Source organism: Sturnus vulgaris, chromosome 3 (genome assembly GCF_052056855.1).
Source record: "Sturnus vulgaris isolate bStuVul1 chromosome 3, bStuVul1.hap1, whole genome shotgun sequence".
In the NCBI taxonomy this organism is placed as follows: Eukaryota; Metazoa; Chordata; class Aves; order Passeriformes; family Sturnidae; genus Sturnus; species Sturnus vulgaris.
In genome coordinates this window covers 39,466,154-39,480,540 of record NC_142245.1, presented here as the reverse complement: position 1 = coordinate 39,480,540, position 14,387 = coordinate 39,466,154, and the positions used below count along the sequence as shown (strand labels likewise).

The window sequence follows — 14,387 nt, the reverse complement described above, 5'->3', positions numbered from 1 at the left end:
GGAAGATGACCTCAAGAAAAAGGGCAACTCATCAATCATTCACAGATAAATGAAAAAGACTATGCTCACTAGGGAGCTGTAACTAAGCAGTAAACAAAAGGTTAGAATTTGGAAAACATGGAATAGAATGAAAAGCAGAGGAAAAAATATAGTGCAAATCATCCAGAATATTGTACGAAGTAATGATTACCTCCCTTCAAATGAAACCTTAGGGTTAAAAAGTTCAGAGATAGTGAAACACTGAGATAGATTAAGGATTTAGGAAAAAAAGCCTGAGGAACTAAAAAAAGTGATTGATCATTTCAAAACTATGATGAATAAAGATTATTATATTGGAAGTACATGAAATAATGAATGGTGTATGTGAAAATTGATTGGGAGCTTCTGTTGTTCCTGTTGCAAAAAACAGAAAGGAAGGCAGTGAAATTAAGAAAAAATTAAAATTGCAAATATTTAGTTATAAATACATAATCAATGCATGGAACTCATCAAACAATGTTCCAAAAAAAGTAAAAAAAATTCAAATAACTGAATAATCATTCTTCTCTTATTGAAAATGTATTTGATCATTAATTTAATAATATAACAAAGAACAAAAGGCAATCCCTTACAAAGTATGTTAGAGAGTTAAGAATGTGTGATACCCTGTGCTTCACTGTTTCAGTGCATTTGCAACTACAAAAAGAAATTTTCAGATAATTACGCATTTCAGCAGAGGGGTTTCCCTTTCTTCCCACTGGTTCTGGCTGAACCAGAACTCAAAATACAACAGGTCCAGGCTAGTCCTCCTTTTCTTCTAGTATAACAGTTTCAGTATTTAGCAGCTGTGCTGCAGAAAGCAGTGCTACTATACAGATGAGGAATTGGACAAAGAAATAATGCTTCACGGAAGCTAATACCAAGGCTTTGCTTTTCATGTATTCATCAAGGTATTTAGGGGAAAAAAATATCCTCAAGAGTCATACCAACTTTAGGTTGTTGTCATTAGACCTGTGTGCAAAAGTTTTAATAACACAGTAGAATGAAAAAATTCTCAGGCAGGACAAAGAGGGCCAAAAGGGCTAGACAGGCTCTTCAAAGCACACAACTTCTTAAAAGTCAAGCAAGCATGGCAGAAGGACAGCAAAAATGCATCTTTTCCATGGAGGTTACAGAAACTTGATACTGGGAAATTTAAAAAAAAACTCACTTGGGCACAGCTCTGAGCTACCTGATCCAAGTTGTTCCTGCATGGGGGTTTGGATCAAATAAAGTTTACAGGTTCCTTGCAATCCTAAAGTATAATTTACTTTTATAATAGTCCAGTATGAGTATGTTATCTCAGCCTGTACTTCTGCACTCTCAGAGTAAAATAACCCTTTTTAGTGCTTCTCTCCCCATGGAATACAAAGTTGCCTCCTAGTTTGCTGCCAATCTGGCGATATACTCAATATCACTTTTTCCTTAGTCATATCATTATGGGTAACAAAGCAAATTCTAACTCAAACTTTCAACCATTTCTTCCAAAAGATTAGAAAGAGTTTAGGACATTTAAAATATTTTTTTCCAAAACTTAACTACCATGCATGTTTAAGAAAACATCTTGTTTCAGTAGTTTCTAATGGCTTAATCTCCTTGTAGTAGTGCCTAGCAGTCGCCTACTGTGGAACAAAATTTTGGAACAAAAAATTATGTTCTGCACCAGACAAAGATATTCTATTTACTTAAGTATTTTCATAAGCATTGAAGACATGGTACTTAAATACAATATGTGTTTCATCATCACGGTACAAGTTCTAATATTTAAGCTGAAGGTCATATATTCCTCTTAGGCAAAAGACATGTTCAAAGTAATACAAATAGAGAGAGATAAAATTACTGCAGAACTCTGGACAATGTAGAGGATGCAGCAGGAGAGATGAAAGTTATTAAGAGGCTCATGAAGCTCCTGTACATTAAGTAAGCATAGTTATTCAAAGAAATAAAGCAGCATAGAAACATAAAGCAGTGTTTTGTTTTCATTGCCTTATTTGTTGATTTTGCTAGGGGAAGCTCTTCAGAAGCACTAGAGATTTTAAGTACTGAACTTGAAAATTTTTGTCTCTGCTTGAAACTTACGTCCTTCAAAAGTATTGAGATGAGTGGGAGATTGAAAAATAGATTCCATGGAAATGTGGTGGAAGGAAGAAAATTAGTGAGAGGTATTATAAAGTACAAACTATAGCTGAGCCCCACTGTTGGAGAGCTTCTGTTAGATATTAAAGGAAAAAATGCTGTGAAGTAGATGTTAACTGCATGAAGATACACCAGAAGTTCTAAAGCTTTAAATGCTATGTTTAATAATAATTTATTTGTATCAAAGCTACTGACAACAGTTTATCTTAAAGTAAATATAGCTATGCTATTTCTGCATCTCTTACTGGTGCATCCTATCAAGCCAGCAAATACTCAGAGCAACAGAACAGAACATGACAGATAGGACAGCACTTGAGTGGGTAAAATGGATCATAAAATGAATGGATACATATATAAATATGATATACTTGGAAGGATTCAAAACATCTTAAAAGCCATATAGGAGGCATGTGCTGCAAGAAAAGGATGGTTCTGTGTTTGTATTGGTATTTCTAGAAATCTTTGATAAAATGGTGCATTCCTACCTGTGAAACCCTGCTTTACCATCTCTGGAGTGAAGAGCTACAGAAGAGACAGAGGTGTGACTCTGGGGGTGATTCTGAATGGGAGTCTAGCATATGCCATGTGAGAAATGTCTGTGTTAGTGCATTAGTTCAGGGAAGTATGCTTCTTTTGAAACAAATCTCCCTACTATCCTCACAAATAACAAAAAGCGGTCTTGGAGCGCTTGAATTGGATTCTATTCAGATAAAGCTAAATCAGAAGATGTGCTCCAAGAGCTAACTTAGCCTGTTCCAACTGCCGATGGGTATTCAACACATGAAATCAAAGCACAGATACCCAGACATAAATCTCCCATAACCCACGTGGTATGGATGCAAAGTTATCATGACTGACTGTTTTACAGACCTGCTTCTATTGCACCTTCTTGTTTGCTAAGATGATGTTCCTCTTACTCCACTGTCTACAGAAGACACTTCCAAAGGAGATTTAGCACAGTTAGGTGTCTGAAATTGCAGACATAGAGCACCAAATTCATCAAAAGATTCTTATGGAGACTAAAGAGCAACAGGCTAACAAGGAAAGCCCTTTAATATAGTAGTAACTTGAAGTGCAGTAAGGAGGAATGGAACCGAGTATTCAATTTCTGTAATGTGGAGAAGTTACTAGCATGATTCCAAAGGGTTATATGCTTGCCCATGCTGTAAACTAGATATTAAACAATAACTAGAAAAGGGCGATAGCATGATAGATTAAGTTCATTATTGGTAAAGGTAGAGTAATACACATAAGGGAAAACAATAAATCCTAATTATACAATCCTGAGATTACTACTTGGGAAAGAGACATCAAAGTCCCTGCAGATAGTTATCTGAAACGTAGGAACAGCATTTGGCAACAGTAAGAAAGGCTTATAAATAAAATGGTTACAATTATTAGTAAACATTAAGTTATGGTCATAAAGCTTCATTATGTCAGATGATAAATTCACCATGCTTAGTTGCTGCAAAATTTTGTACTCCCATGACTAAAGAGGATGTAAAAATTGAGACAATAAAGGGCAGCATGGATTACTCAAGGTACAGAACATTTTTTCATAGTGGAGAAAACTAAGTAAGCTAGAACTGTTCTGTTTAGATAAAGTGGTGACTGAACAGCATACATCAGAACCATGAACAGTGGAGGTATGAATCGATAACAGTAATTCAACTTTTTTTTATAATACAAAGGAAAAACAATAATCAGTAATAAATTAAGATCAAAGGAAGATTTTTTTTTTTTATAAAATGCATAAGGAAACAGTAGTTTATAGACAAAGTATATTATGGAGATCAATTAATAAATAGATTTAAAAGGATTAGGAAAGGTCCATCCAGTCTTCTTAAATGCAAAAATTTGCTACTGAGAGTTGGAATTTGGGAGGATATACTGGAGAATACAGATGAAATATTTACCTTGTTAATTATATTTTCCCCAACTGTTGCATGCCAATCCCCTTTAGAAATGAGACAAACAGACCTTTGACTGAGCATAATGGGATCTTGTTCTTATGAATAATAAAGTATTTAAAGTTTTCTCGGGCTCTGAATTGAAAGGAGAATATGATCACTGGAATTTTAAAACTACTTTGGGTAACAACTCTGAATCTATATTTTTAATATTCACTAAATTCAAGCATAATCTTTTTTGTTCTCATTCAGGGCTGGGATTTTGCTTATTAAAAATGAATAGAAGGCTTTTTAACAACTTCAGTAAAAGGTCTGAAATTCAGTTTGAAGTGACACATATAATAGTCAGTCAAATATATGAACGGCATGTGAAAAATTAAAAAGAGAAGGTCAATTCTTTCTCCACATAATTTAGTAGTAGAAATAAAACAGGTATTACCCCTGCAACTAGGCAAATTACACCCATTTACATGTCAAAGTAACTTTAAGATACAGTACACCAAACAGTGATTGTAGAATCAGACTACCAAGGAAACTAACTTACTTCTCTCTCTAATAGAAAACATAAGCATCTCTTCATTACCATACACGCTGAAACTAATCAAAAAATAAAAGAAAAATACTAGAGAAGAAATTATGGAAAAAATAATGGAGAAATTAATGATGTTGGAATACTGAATTTACTGCAAAATTCATTAACAATAATATCGAATAGACAGGTTTTTTAATTTCCTGAAGAAAACTTTTATCAATAAAAATAATATTATCTCAAAGGTAAAAGTATGATTGGAAACTGTTTTAGCCATTTAGAATACCCCCACTTTAAGATAAATAAAGCTTATTTTGTAATAACAGTAAGACTTTTACAAAACAAATTTTTTCCACTTAAGGGAAAAATTTAGGTATGCAGCAAAAAACCTCTCACTTAATATTGAACTATTACATCTTCATATACTGCAATATGAAGCAAGTCTTGTTTTATGCTGGAATATTTATCACAGAAAGGCATTAGAAGCATTCCTACAATGCTCAGTCTCATTTCAAGAGGTTTTTTTTGCATTGCTAACTTTCTAATAGCAGTATCATGAAGAGTAGGCAGTGAAGTATTCTTCTGTCTCTGCACACCACTACTTTTCAAAATCCGTTCTCCTATCAGATATGTACTCCTTCACAATTTTGTATCTGATTAAAAGCATTCTGGCCTCCTCAGTTTCCACTAAAGAATACACATTTTAGAAAGAATTATATAGACATTATAAAATTAATTGTGCACACACAATTTCAAAGTGTCTATTTAAGCCTTCTTTTAGAATAGTATCGTTCTCTATGTTATGATGATTATTATAATGCCAATTATCAATCTATTGGTTTAATGTCTGAATCCACTATCAGATTTGTACTACAAACCTTCTCCAGGTTGCATGGGAAGTATTTTGTAGCTACTTCTGGAAAATTCCTATTTTAAAAGTGAAATGCAAAGGTATTTTCCAAGTAGATGTCTGCTTTTTTCTTCTCACTCACCAGTCAATAAGACCCATCTCCAGCTAAAAAGTTAATTCCCATGGCAAGATCTCAGAAGTTTCAGTAAGAGATATTGAATAGGACGGAGAAAAAAAAAAAAACCAACCACAATATTATATTAACTATAAAAGTAGGTTTGTGATTTAAAAGTATTTCATTAAAATATTCTTAGCAAAAAAATACAAAATTCTGGGTTTGATTTGAATGTATTATTTTAGCTTCTAGACTATATAATAGTATATTACCTAATTACTAAGATAGTATTTAGTGTGATGTGACAGTTCTAGGTAATTACTAAAAATATTTTAGAACTATCTTAAAGATGTTAATTAAGCCATACCGTGCTTTTACTTGGCAGTATTGCTTCTGACAACCAATTTGCCACATGTTGGTGACATATATCTCAGTTAAAATGTATACATATAAAGTGATAATAAAATCCAAACAATCATAAATACGTCCTGTAAAACTTCCAGCAGAACTAAGATTTTTTTTTTCCAGTACTCATGTTTAGATTACATTTCTACTAATTCCTGAGGTAGTACTAAATATCAGTGTCCAGAGGAATGCCTGCAGTAAGATATTCTTACTGGAGCAGCTGTAGGTTACCCAGCAATGAGTCTGTATGAATTCCAGCTGGGTCCTCTTTCAGGAGCAAGATATCAGCTACTTGCCTTTCTCTCTTATTTCCCTTCTTTCAAACTATTCAAAAAGGAACACTGTTGTTCCATAGTCTTAATGCAAACACTATACATGAAGTCCTAAATGGAGAAGTTGACAAAAGCATATACCTAATTACAAACAAATACCTCAGTTGTTTCTGCTTGAAGGTTGCAACTGTGTTTCTTGAATAAAACCCCCACAGCATATCTCATTAAAAACTTTCAAATAGGTTCTTGCAACACTACTATGGATAAATGAAGTTCTTTTTAGCAAGAGGATATCGATTTAGCTGATTATTTTATACACTACATTGACAGTTTATGGCATTCTAATGCCATACATTTACATTTTATTTTTTTACATTTATTTTCATTTATTTTATTACATTTACATTTTATTGTAAATTACTATGAATTGATGGAACATAGATCAAGTTTTAATACTAAAAGATTACCAAATAATCACGTGTCAAAGTACTTGGAGAACTTAGCTTTCCTATTTGGTTTCTATCCGCAATCAAGTTTTTGTAGACATATATATTTATATGTGATTGGCTGCTATATTAAATAAAAATTAATAATTCCCTAATAAAAATGAATGTTAGTCAGTGAAATTACATTTTGTAGTTCTCACTTCTGCAGGAAAACATAACCTTTCCCATTTTCACTTTGTCTATCTAAGAGATAAATACTTTCTAAAACAAAAATGTAGGGAAAATCGGGTTTTTTTAATTTTATTTTTTAAAATTTAGGCTGTAGTGAATGAGTCTGAACTTGCAATCAAATACAACACTTTTATACCAACAAATAATTACCAAAACATTTCAGTCCTGCAACCTTCTGGAAACTGTCAATCATAATGTAGACAGTCACAAAAAAAAAAGGTAAGTTTTGATCCAATACTAAATACATCCTGATTGTTGTGCAATTTTGAAAAATTTACATCAGCAAAATGAGGAATCATGATATGACCTTAATATGCAACCACCATATTACTATTTTATTATTAAATTTGTTTGAAGACTATTGCTAAAGAGCCTGTCAATCTGCAAATTTAGTTGGAGTAAAATGATTTTTGCCATACCATACAGACCACTGAGTAAAGCTGGAAATTATTAAAAGAATCCTCCTTCTTAATACATCTACAGAATAAAACTACTGACAATAATTCCAAGTTATCTGTCTTATTTTAGCTTGCTTCCTGAAGGCAAAAACCACTCATGGCTACAAGTATCTTTCCTTTACGAACAAAGGTCAAACTTCAAGAGAAGAATTGTCCAGATAACTTTCTGTTAATTATAGAAATGCTGAGTACTTCAAATGAATAAACAAAAAAAATTCAAGAAATAAAACAAGAGAAAAAATATTTCTAGTCCAAAAGATTTTTGTTTTGCACTCCTTCTGTCAAGAAAAAGAAACACTGAAGAACTGAATGAATACTGTGCAAATAAGAAGTTAAGGTTTTATTTTAGTACCCCTTTGAGAAAATCATACTTATAGAGACACATACAAAATAATTTATTATCTACCAGAATTTTATTATCTACCAGAAATCTCCAGGAATTACAATTTTGACATACAATTCTTCCACAAGCCTTTCAAGTGACTGCTGCCACACAATTTTGAAGATTATTCCAGACTTTCACTACTGACACAATTTCTAGTCACAATCTATAACCATGCATTTATTCTGAGTAGCATATTTCCTTCTCAAGTTATGTTTGTCTCAGCTAAATACACCACTCTCCTCTCTCTTTAACAGGTATTTTATCCTTCTAGTCATCCTTGGGGTTCTCTATGCTTGTTTAAATTAATCTTTCTTGAAAAGGTAAGTAGAACTACAGAATAATAAAAATTACATCTTTTCACTGCCTTGTACAAAGTTACATTTCCTGTCTCTACTAAATTCACTAATGCATAGCAAAATTGCATTATATTTCCATCATACCCAGTATCCCATAACCATCTTCCACTCAACTGACATTGTCAGACTTTAAAAAAAAGTTTTATGTTAAGATAAGCACGAACTCCCACCAACCTCACAGAAAAAGAAACCCCTAAGAATAAATTAATATCACCAGGAGTAACTTTTACTATTACTGTCTATAACTTTTTTGGTGTTAGATTTAATCAATTTATTACGTTCCAGTTGAGAAACTTGTCTAACTTTTGTTTTTTATTGCATTAGCAATACTTTCCAACTTTATAATATTTTTATTCTCACTAAGACTTGCAAATACCTCAAGAAAAAGGAAACAAAAGCATAATAGGTCCCAGTAAACCAAAAAAGGTAGCATTGGTATCAGACTGAAATGAAGAGTAAAAATAATGTTCCTGTAACAGTGAGAAAATTATGAAGTAAATGGTTGGCATCACCAAACATGCAATGACATATTCATTGCCTGTAGAATATCTTTCATGTGCTGCTTTACATAATATATGAATAATACTCACTGACCTACAGAGGTATTAGGGTCCCTTATTATTTTTGTTCTAAATGTAATAGAGACAGGCAGATAGCAAACTGATACTGCTCCTTGATTCATAAGTAATTCTGTCACTGAAGACCATAGGATAGTGTTCTAATCTCAGTATGTTTTTCGTGATTCTTTGACAATTTAGTGCCTCCTGTTCCAAAAATGAAATGTGCCAGCTGATTCTTGTGGGAATGAGTTGTCAGAGATGCCATGAGACCAGCTGAGTTTTGTATGTCCCAAAAGTTTCTGACAAGCAGAATAAATTAACTAAGAGTGCCTAGCTAAAGAAATCTGTAGATTTTTTCTTTTCTGGAGTCTAGCTCATATCTAAAGCAACTTCATATAGTAGAATATGGCTCACTTTTGTGTTGTAGTAATACACTGTTAAAACAAATAAAATTAGATTTTCTTTATGCTTACTTCAAGTAATATCTTATGCAAGTTTTTTTGCTAAATTCATTTATTGATAAGATAAAGAACTATTGAGTTTCTCCAAATACAGCTCAGTGAAAAAACATTACACTGAGAAAATAAAGGCCTTATAGGTGATATATAAGTCACCAGAAATGAAATTAATGCCAATTAAAGCTCTATATCACACCATACCACTATGTACTTGAAAAATGTTTCTTACTTGAAATAAATTCTAATTAATAGACTAGCAATGCAAATACACTAGTCTTGATTTTATCATCTCTCCAATTGTAATATCCTTTATGACTACTGATATCTTTGAAAAAACTAATGATCTTCTTAATGATCTTCTATAAGCGAAGTCAAATGCATTTAAAATATTTTTATATATGTTTTTATTATAAATTTCACAATCTATTGAGGCTAGAAAATATTTTAACCCATTGCAATATAGCTATATCTATCATAACATCATATAACAGCAGAAAACCCTTATTCCTACCTGTCTCAATTGTTAGATATTTTGATGTAGGAATTCTTTCTTCCTATCCTGATGAAGATACCCTGTCAGTGAAGGACAGAGGTTCCTTTCACAGAGAGAAAAGTTTTAAGTACTTCTTTTACTCCTACTCCTGTATTTTTCTCAAAATAAGAAGTAATGATTTGAAGACACACAGAAGCAGGGACAAAACTAACTGATCTCACCAGTGGGCAAATTCACAGACGAGATTACTGTACATGCATCATATGCAGAGCTTTTCCTAAGATTTTCAAGTTAAAATCATGACCATATTCATTTGTATTATGTCAAATGAGAAACTGCAGCTAGGCAAAGTGATTACTTCCACTTTTTGTTAGACAAATACAGAGCATGAGGCTGAGCTATCAAATGGGTTATCTAATTTAAGATATCCAGGTGTTTGGCATATGACCCAGATGGCTTTAATTTGATGGACTACTGGAAAATCAAAGGAAAATATTAAACCAAGGCTTTCCATACAAAAGCACAAGTATTTAATACACATTAGATGCAACCAAATGAGGTAAAAAGCTTTTGAGACACTCCCTGAACAATTTTGTTAATGGAGAGAACTGAAGAAAAAGGACTAAATACAGTCAAGGCCAGAACGAACATCATTTCAACAGATGACTAAAACAATCTGGCTGTGTGACACACTCAATGAGGTCACACTTCCTCCCTCTCTCCATGATCATGCTTGCATTTGCAGTATCTTTCTCTCCTGCTTGCTCTGGTGTTCTCTTACCCTCTGCTGAGCAATTCAGATCACCAAACCAACAGAACACTATCCACCAGCTTAGTGAGGGGAGCAAAACACACCTTAGGCCTAGCTGAACAGTTGGACTTACCCAAGGGAAACTGCAGAAGCCAGTAGGGAAAAATTATCATTTTGGCAGCAGCAAGCTATTTTCCTGGCTCAATCATTTAATGAAGTACTATGGACCATACTTTCTCCAGAGAAGTTTACAAATCTGGGCATGGTTGAAAGTAGTTGTTCTATGAACCTTAATGAGAGGCTTGTGCACAGCTGGATCCTACGTAATTCATAATATGACAGAATCCCTATCAGACTAGTTAAAGGGCACACCAAAAAGTTTCTATCAATTGTCACCAAGGCCTCCACACAACCAAATGGCACAATTATAATCATGTGTTTTAAGCCAACCAATAATGAAAGATATACAGCAACTTGTGCAAAGCATCATTTTGTGGTATAAAGGTGACAGAAGTTTTACTATTAGTGACAAATTATACGATCACGTGAAATAAGCATCAATACAATCCTTAGCCTAAATCTGAAATCTCACAAAATACTACTGCTTAAAACTGTCTAGTCAAAATCTGATGTATCCAGTCAAAATCTGATCCTGTGCATCAACTTCAACAAAATTCTCGACAACAATTATGTATTTTGTACACTGAAATAGCCTTCTAATAAGAAAAGGGTCTTTTGCAAAGTGCTGACTTGTTTAAATGACAGAGGAAGACCCAATAAAACTAGAGAAGATATGCATACAAATAGCAATGATCCAAAACAATTTCTATTTACTTTTTGGTTTGCGTTTTTCACATGGCAGCTCAATAAAAGGGATTTATTCTACAGGTTTTCTAAATACATAGTACCTTCATATTTAAAATGTGTCTATGTCAGCGCAAGGTTTCACTGAAGTGACATAGACAGGTGATCCCTTCACACCAACGGAATTGACAAAAAAAATAGTTCCTCAAATGTTCCCTAGAGTGCTGAAACCAGGCTATTATATTCAATATAATACTTATTTAGGGAAAAATTAATCTACTCATTTTATACTATGAAAATATTGGCTCACATAATAAAATGTCCAAAATAAAATCTGGGATGAATGCTAATACACAAAGAAAAACTGACCTGTCCTCAAAGTTTCACTGCCAAAAGATTAAAGTCATTTGACTTTATGTACATGCTGCTAATATTTCTTCATTAAAAAAATTAGGTAAGAAAAAATGTATGAATTTTAAGTAATTTATTTACATTAGCCCAAGTACAACTTTATAAAGGCAGATTTAAAATCTGCAGTCCTTGGAGGCAATGTCAAAATTCCCATTTACTTCTATAAAATTGAGTTTGGGAATGAGGTCAATAATAATATGACAACTTAAAGAAACTTCAATGCTTTTCTCAACACAGATAATGGCATTGCTAGCAAGATAAACAACAGTATGTTTACTTTTCTAACATTCCATCTACTTGCCTGAAAAACAGGTTGCAACACGATGGTCACAACAGGAAAGTCAGAATATTTTGAAACAGTTGCATTTTGTCCAGTGAAAATATGAGCGAATGGGGATGCATTCTTACTCTTTAGACTAAGTCTATTAAAAGAATGCTAAAGAGAACTGAGCATGCAGATCATCTGGAGAATTCAAAACTTAAAGTGATTAATTAGACCTTATTTTGTCTCGAGCAGATTTACGGAGTTTTTTTCAACTTAGCCCCCATTGTTTGTAATTACCAAAATCACACCTCCATTGGCTGGTCTGTGCTGCTTCATGCATGAACAGCAATCTGATTGAGCACTCTTGTTAGGATTCCATTCGTCATTGTAATTAGCCATAATCATAGCCTTCCTGGGTGCATGAGAATGTGCAAACGACCGATTCACAACCCCAACCTATTTGAATATGAATCTTCTCAGTGAGTAGCAATAAAATAGTGGAAACAAAGCAGCTTCTCTAGGGAATTTTGTAAAGCATCCCTGTCTCTGATTCTCCCCCCTTAAAAATGTTCCCTTTTTAGTATTTGAATTCTGTTTGCTAAAACAAGGCTTGCTTAATGAAGACAATGGCTTATTATTTCGTTAAGTGCCACAGCAGGGCCCAAGTATTACAGACCCAGCTCTTTCAGCCCTTGCCAAGGACACAGGGAACAAAGGGGCAGGCAGTAACGCCAGTCAAATAGACCTCTCCTCACACTGCACTCCGGGAACACTTTCCCCAGAGCAGGACCCAGGTCTCGCCTATTCTGGAACTCAAAGACGGGGTCTTTCTCCCGTAAATGGCTGGTCCAGCCCCGCATTCCCAGCGCGGCCGCTCCGCCCAGCCCAGCCCAGCCCAGCCCAGCCCGGGGAGCGCAGCCCGAGCAGCGCGGGTGTCACAGCCACGGCTGTGCCCGCTGCCGAAACACAGGCACGATTAGGTGGGGAAACAGCAATTGTGACCACCGCAGCTCTGGCACGATGAGCTGGTTAACCTTTTAACATATTTAGCAATATTTCGGTAAGAGGAAATCTCAGAGGCAAAGTGTCAAATAAAAAGAATTATTACTTAAGTTGCCACATACCTCTTGCCTGGAATGAAATTCTGACTTGTAAGATCCCCAAACCAGCCCTTCTTGTATAATGATTATGAATTCGTTTTTGTTTTTGTTTATTGAGGAAATAATAGCATGAAATAGAGCACGGGATAACATACAAGACTGCAGTTTTCCTAATATTTAATTTTGAAATTATAATCCTCTCATGCAATATGTTACACTAGTTTTTCTTGCTACAATTTCTTGTTTCCAGAGCCTTCAATTTAATAGAGCAGCTATGCAATGGCTATTTTATTTATGCAAATATTTTATTCAACTAGCACTATTAGTAAGAAGTAATAATCCTAATAATAATAAGATATAGATTAACTAAAGATTTAAGACAAAAGTCCTTTCAAATGATCATAAAACTAATTTCACAACATTAAACTTAATTTCAATGGCAGATAAGACAAAATATTTATTATATATAGGTCTCTAGGAGAAATGGCAAGTCCAAGTGTTTCACACTTACAGTCTTGAGTCAGCAATCGTTAATTCTTGTAATTAACAAAACAGTTTTTCCTCCTTAATCAGTCTAACACCTTCATGAAAAAAATTAGAAAGCTCAGGATCTACTGTAACTAATAAACAGGATATTTACTAGATGACAATTTCGTAGATTGATCTTCACTGATTTAAAAACCTTGCTAAATGTGGGGGTGGGAGGGTTAACACTTGCTCTATTTCTGGGGAAACAACTACTTTCAGTGCAGAGCTATGCTTTCTGGGTGACTGGTGATCAGATCCTCCTGGAGAAATTGCAGCATGGAAGAGATGCAAATTAAATCCTGCCAAATGTTGCTCTGCCATGCCAGCTCAGAAAATAGTTCCATAGCAACCATTTCCCTGTCAACCTTTACAGTCCACGCTGAAGAAGCTTTCCCAGACGCTGAAAAAACAGTATTGTTGCAATTAGAGCAGCAAATACTTTAAAAGTAATAATATTCAGCAGGCTGCAACAAAAATGCATCTAGTAACACGGAGGTTTTTGTTGTCTGAGGCTTCCCCATTACTTTAGAACAAATGGAAATCATGGAAGCAAATAGGACAAATGTAAAGTTTTGTGATGGTAGCTGCTGCACTCCTGAGTCATCCCCTTTTCATCCCTTTGGGTACATCTTGGTGTGATGCCACAAACAATCCTTATGGGTTTTTGGATTCTGACATCATCACTGGAAACCTAAGGAGACTGCAAGATCATCTCTTGCTTTCAGCGAAGAACCATACTGAATAAAACTCTTATCTTAATATGCACAACATTTAACAGTTGAGACAGATGGTTCAGAGAAGTGTTGCTACTTTGTTTGGGTTCATTTTTGCTGATCAGTTGAAGGAAACAAGTTTCTGATACTTCTACAGCATGTCTCTTCAATAACTTTTTTGTAAAGGAATAGG

The 14,387-nt window shown here is 34.2% G+C and overlaps 1 protein-coding gene and 1 long non-coding RNA gene across 2 annotated transcripts in view; one reads left to right on the top strand and one right to left on the bottom strand.

The window, feature by feature from the left end:
• Nucleotides 1–14,387, bottom strand: part of PACRG (parkin coregulated) — a 95,583-nt gene that overhangs the window by 9,982 nt on the left and 71,214 nt on the right. The gene's annotated exons all lie outside the window — the stretch shown is intronic.
• The window catches only part of LOC148224288 (uncharacterized), an 80,779-nt gene that overhangs the window by 39,977 nt on the left and 26,415 nt on the right, over nucleotides 1–14,387 (top strand). Inside the window, exon 3 of the long non-coding RNA XR_015802299.1 lies at nucleotides 8,010–8,075. This is a non-coding gene — a long non-coding RNA (uncharacterized LOC148224288). The remainder of the gene's footprint in view (nucleotides 1–8,009; nucleotides 8,076–14,387) is intronic.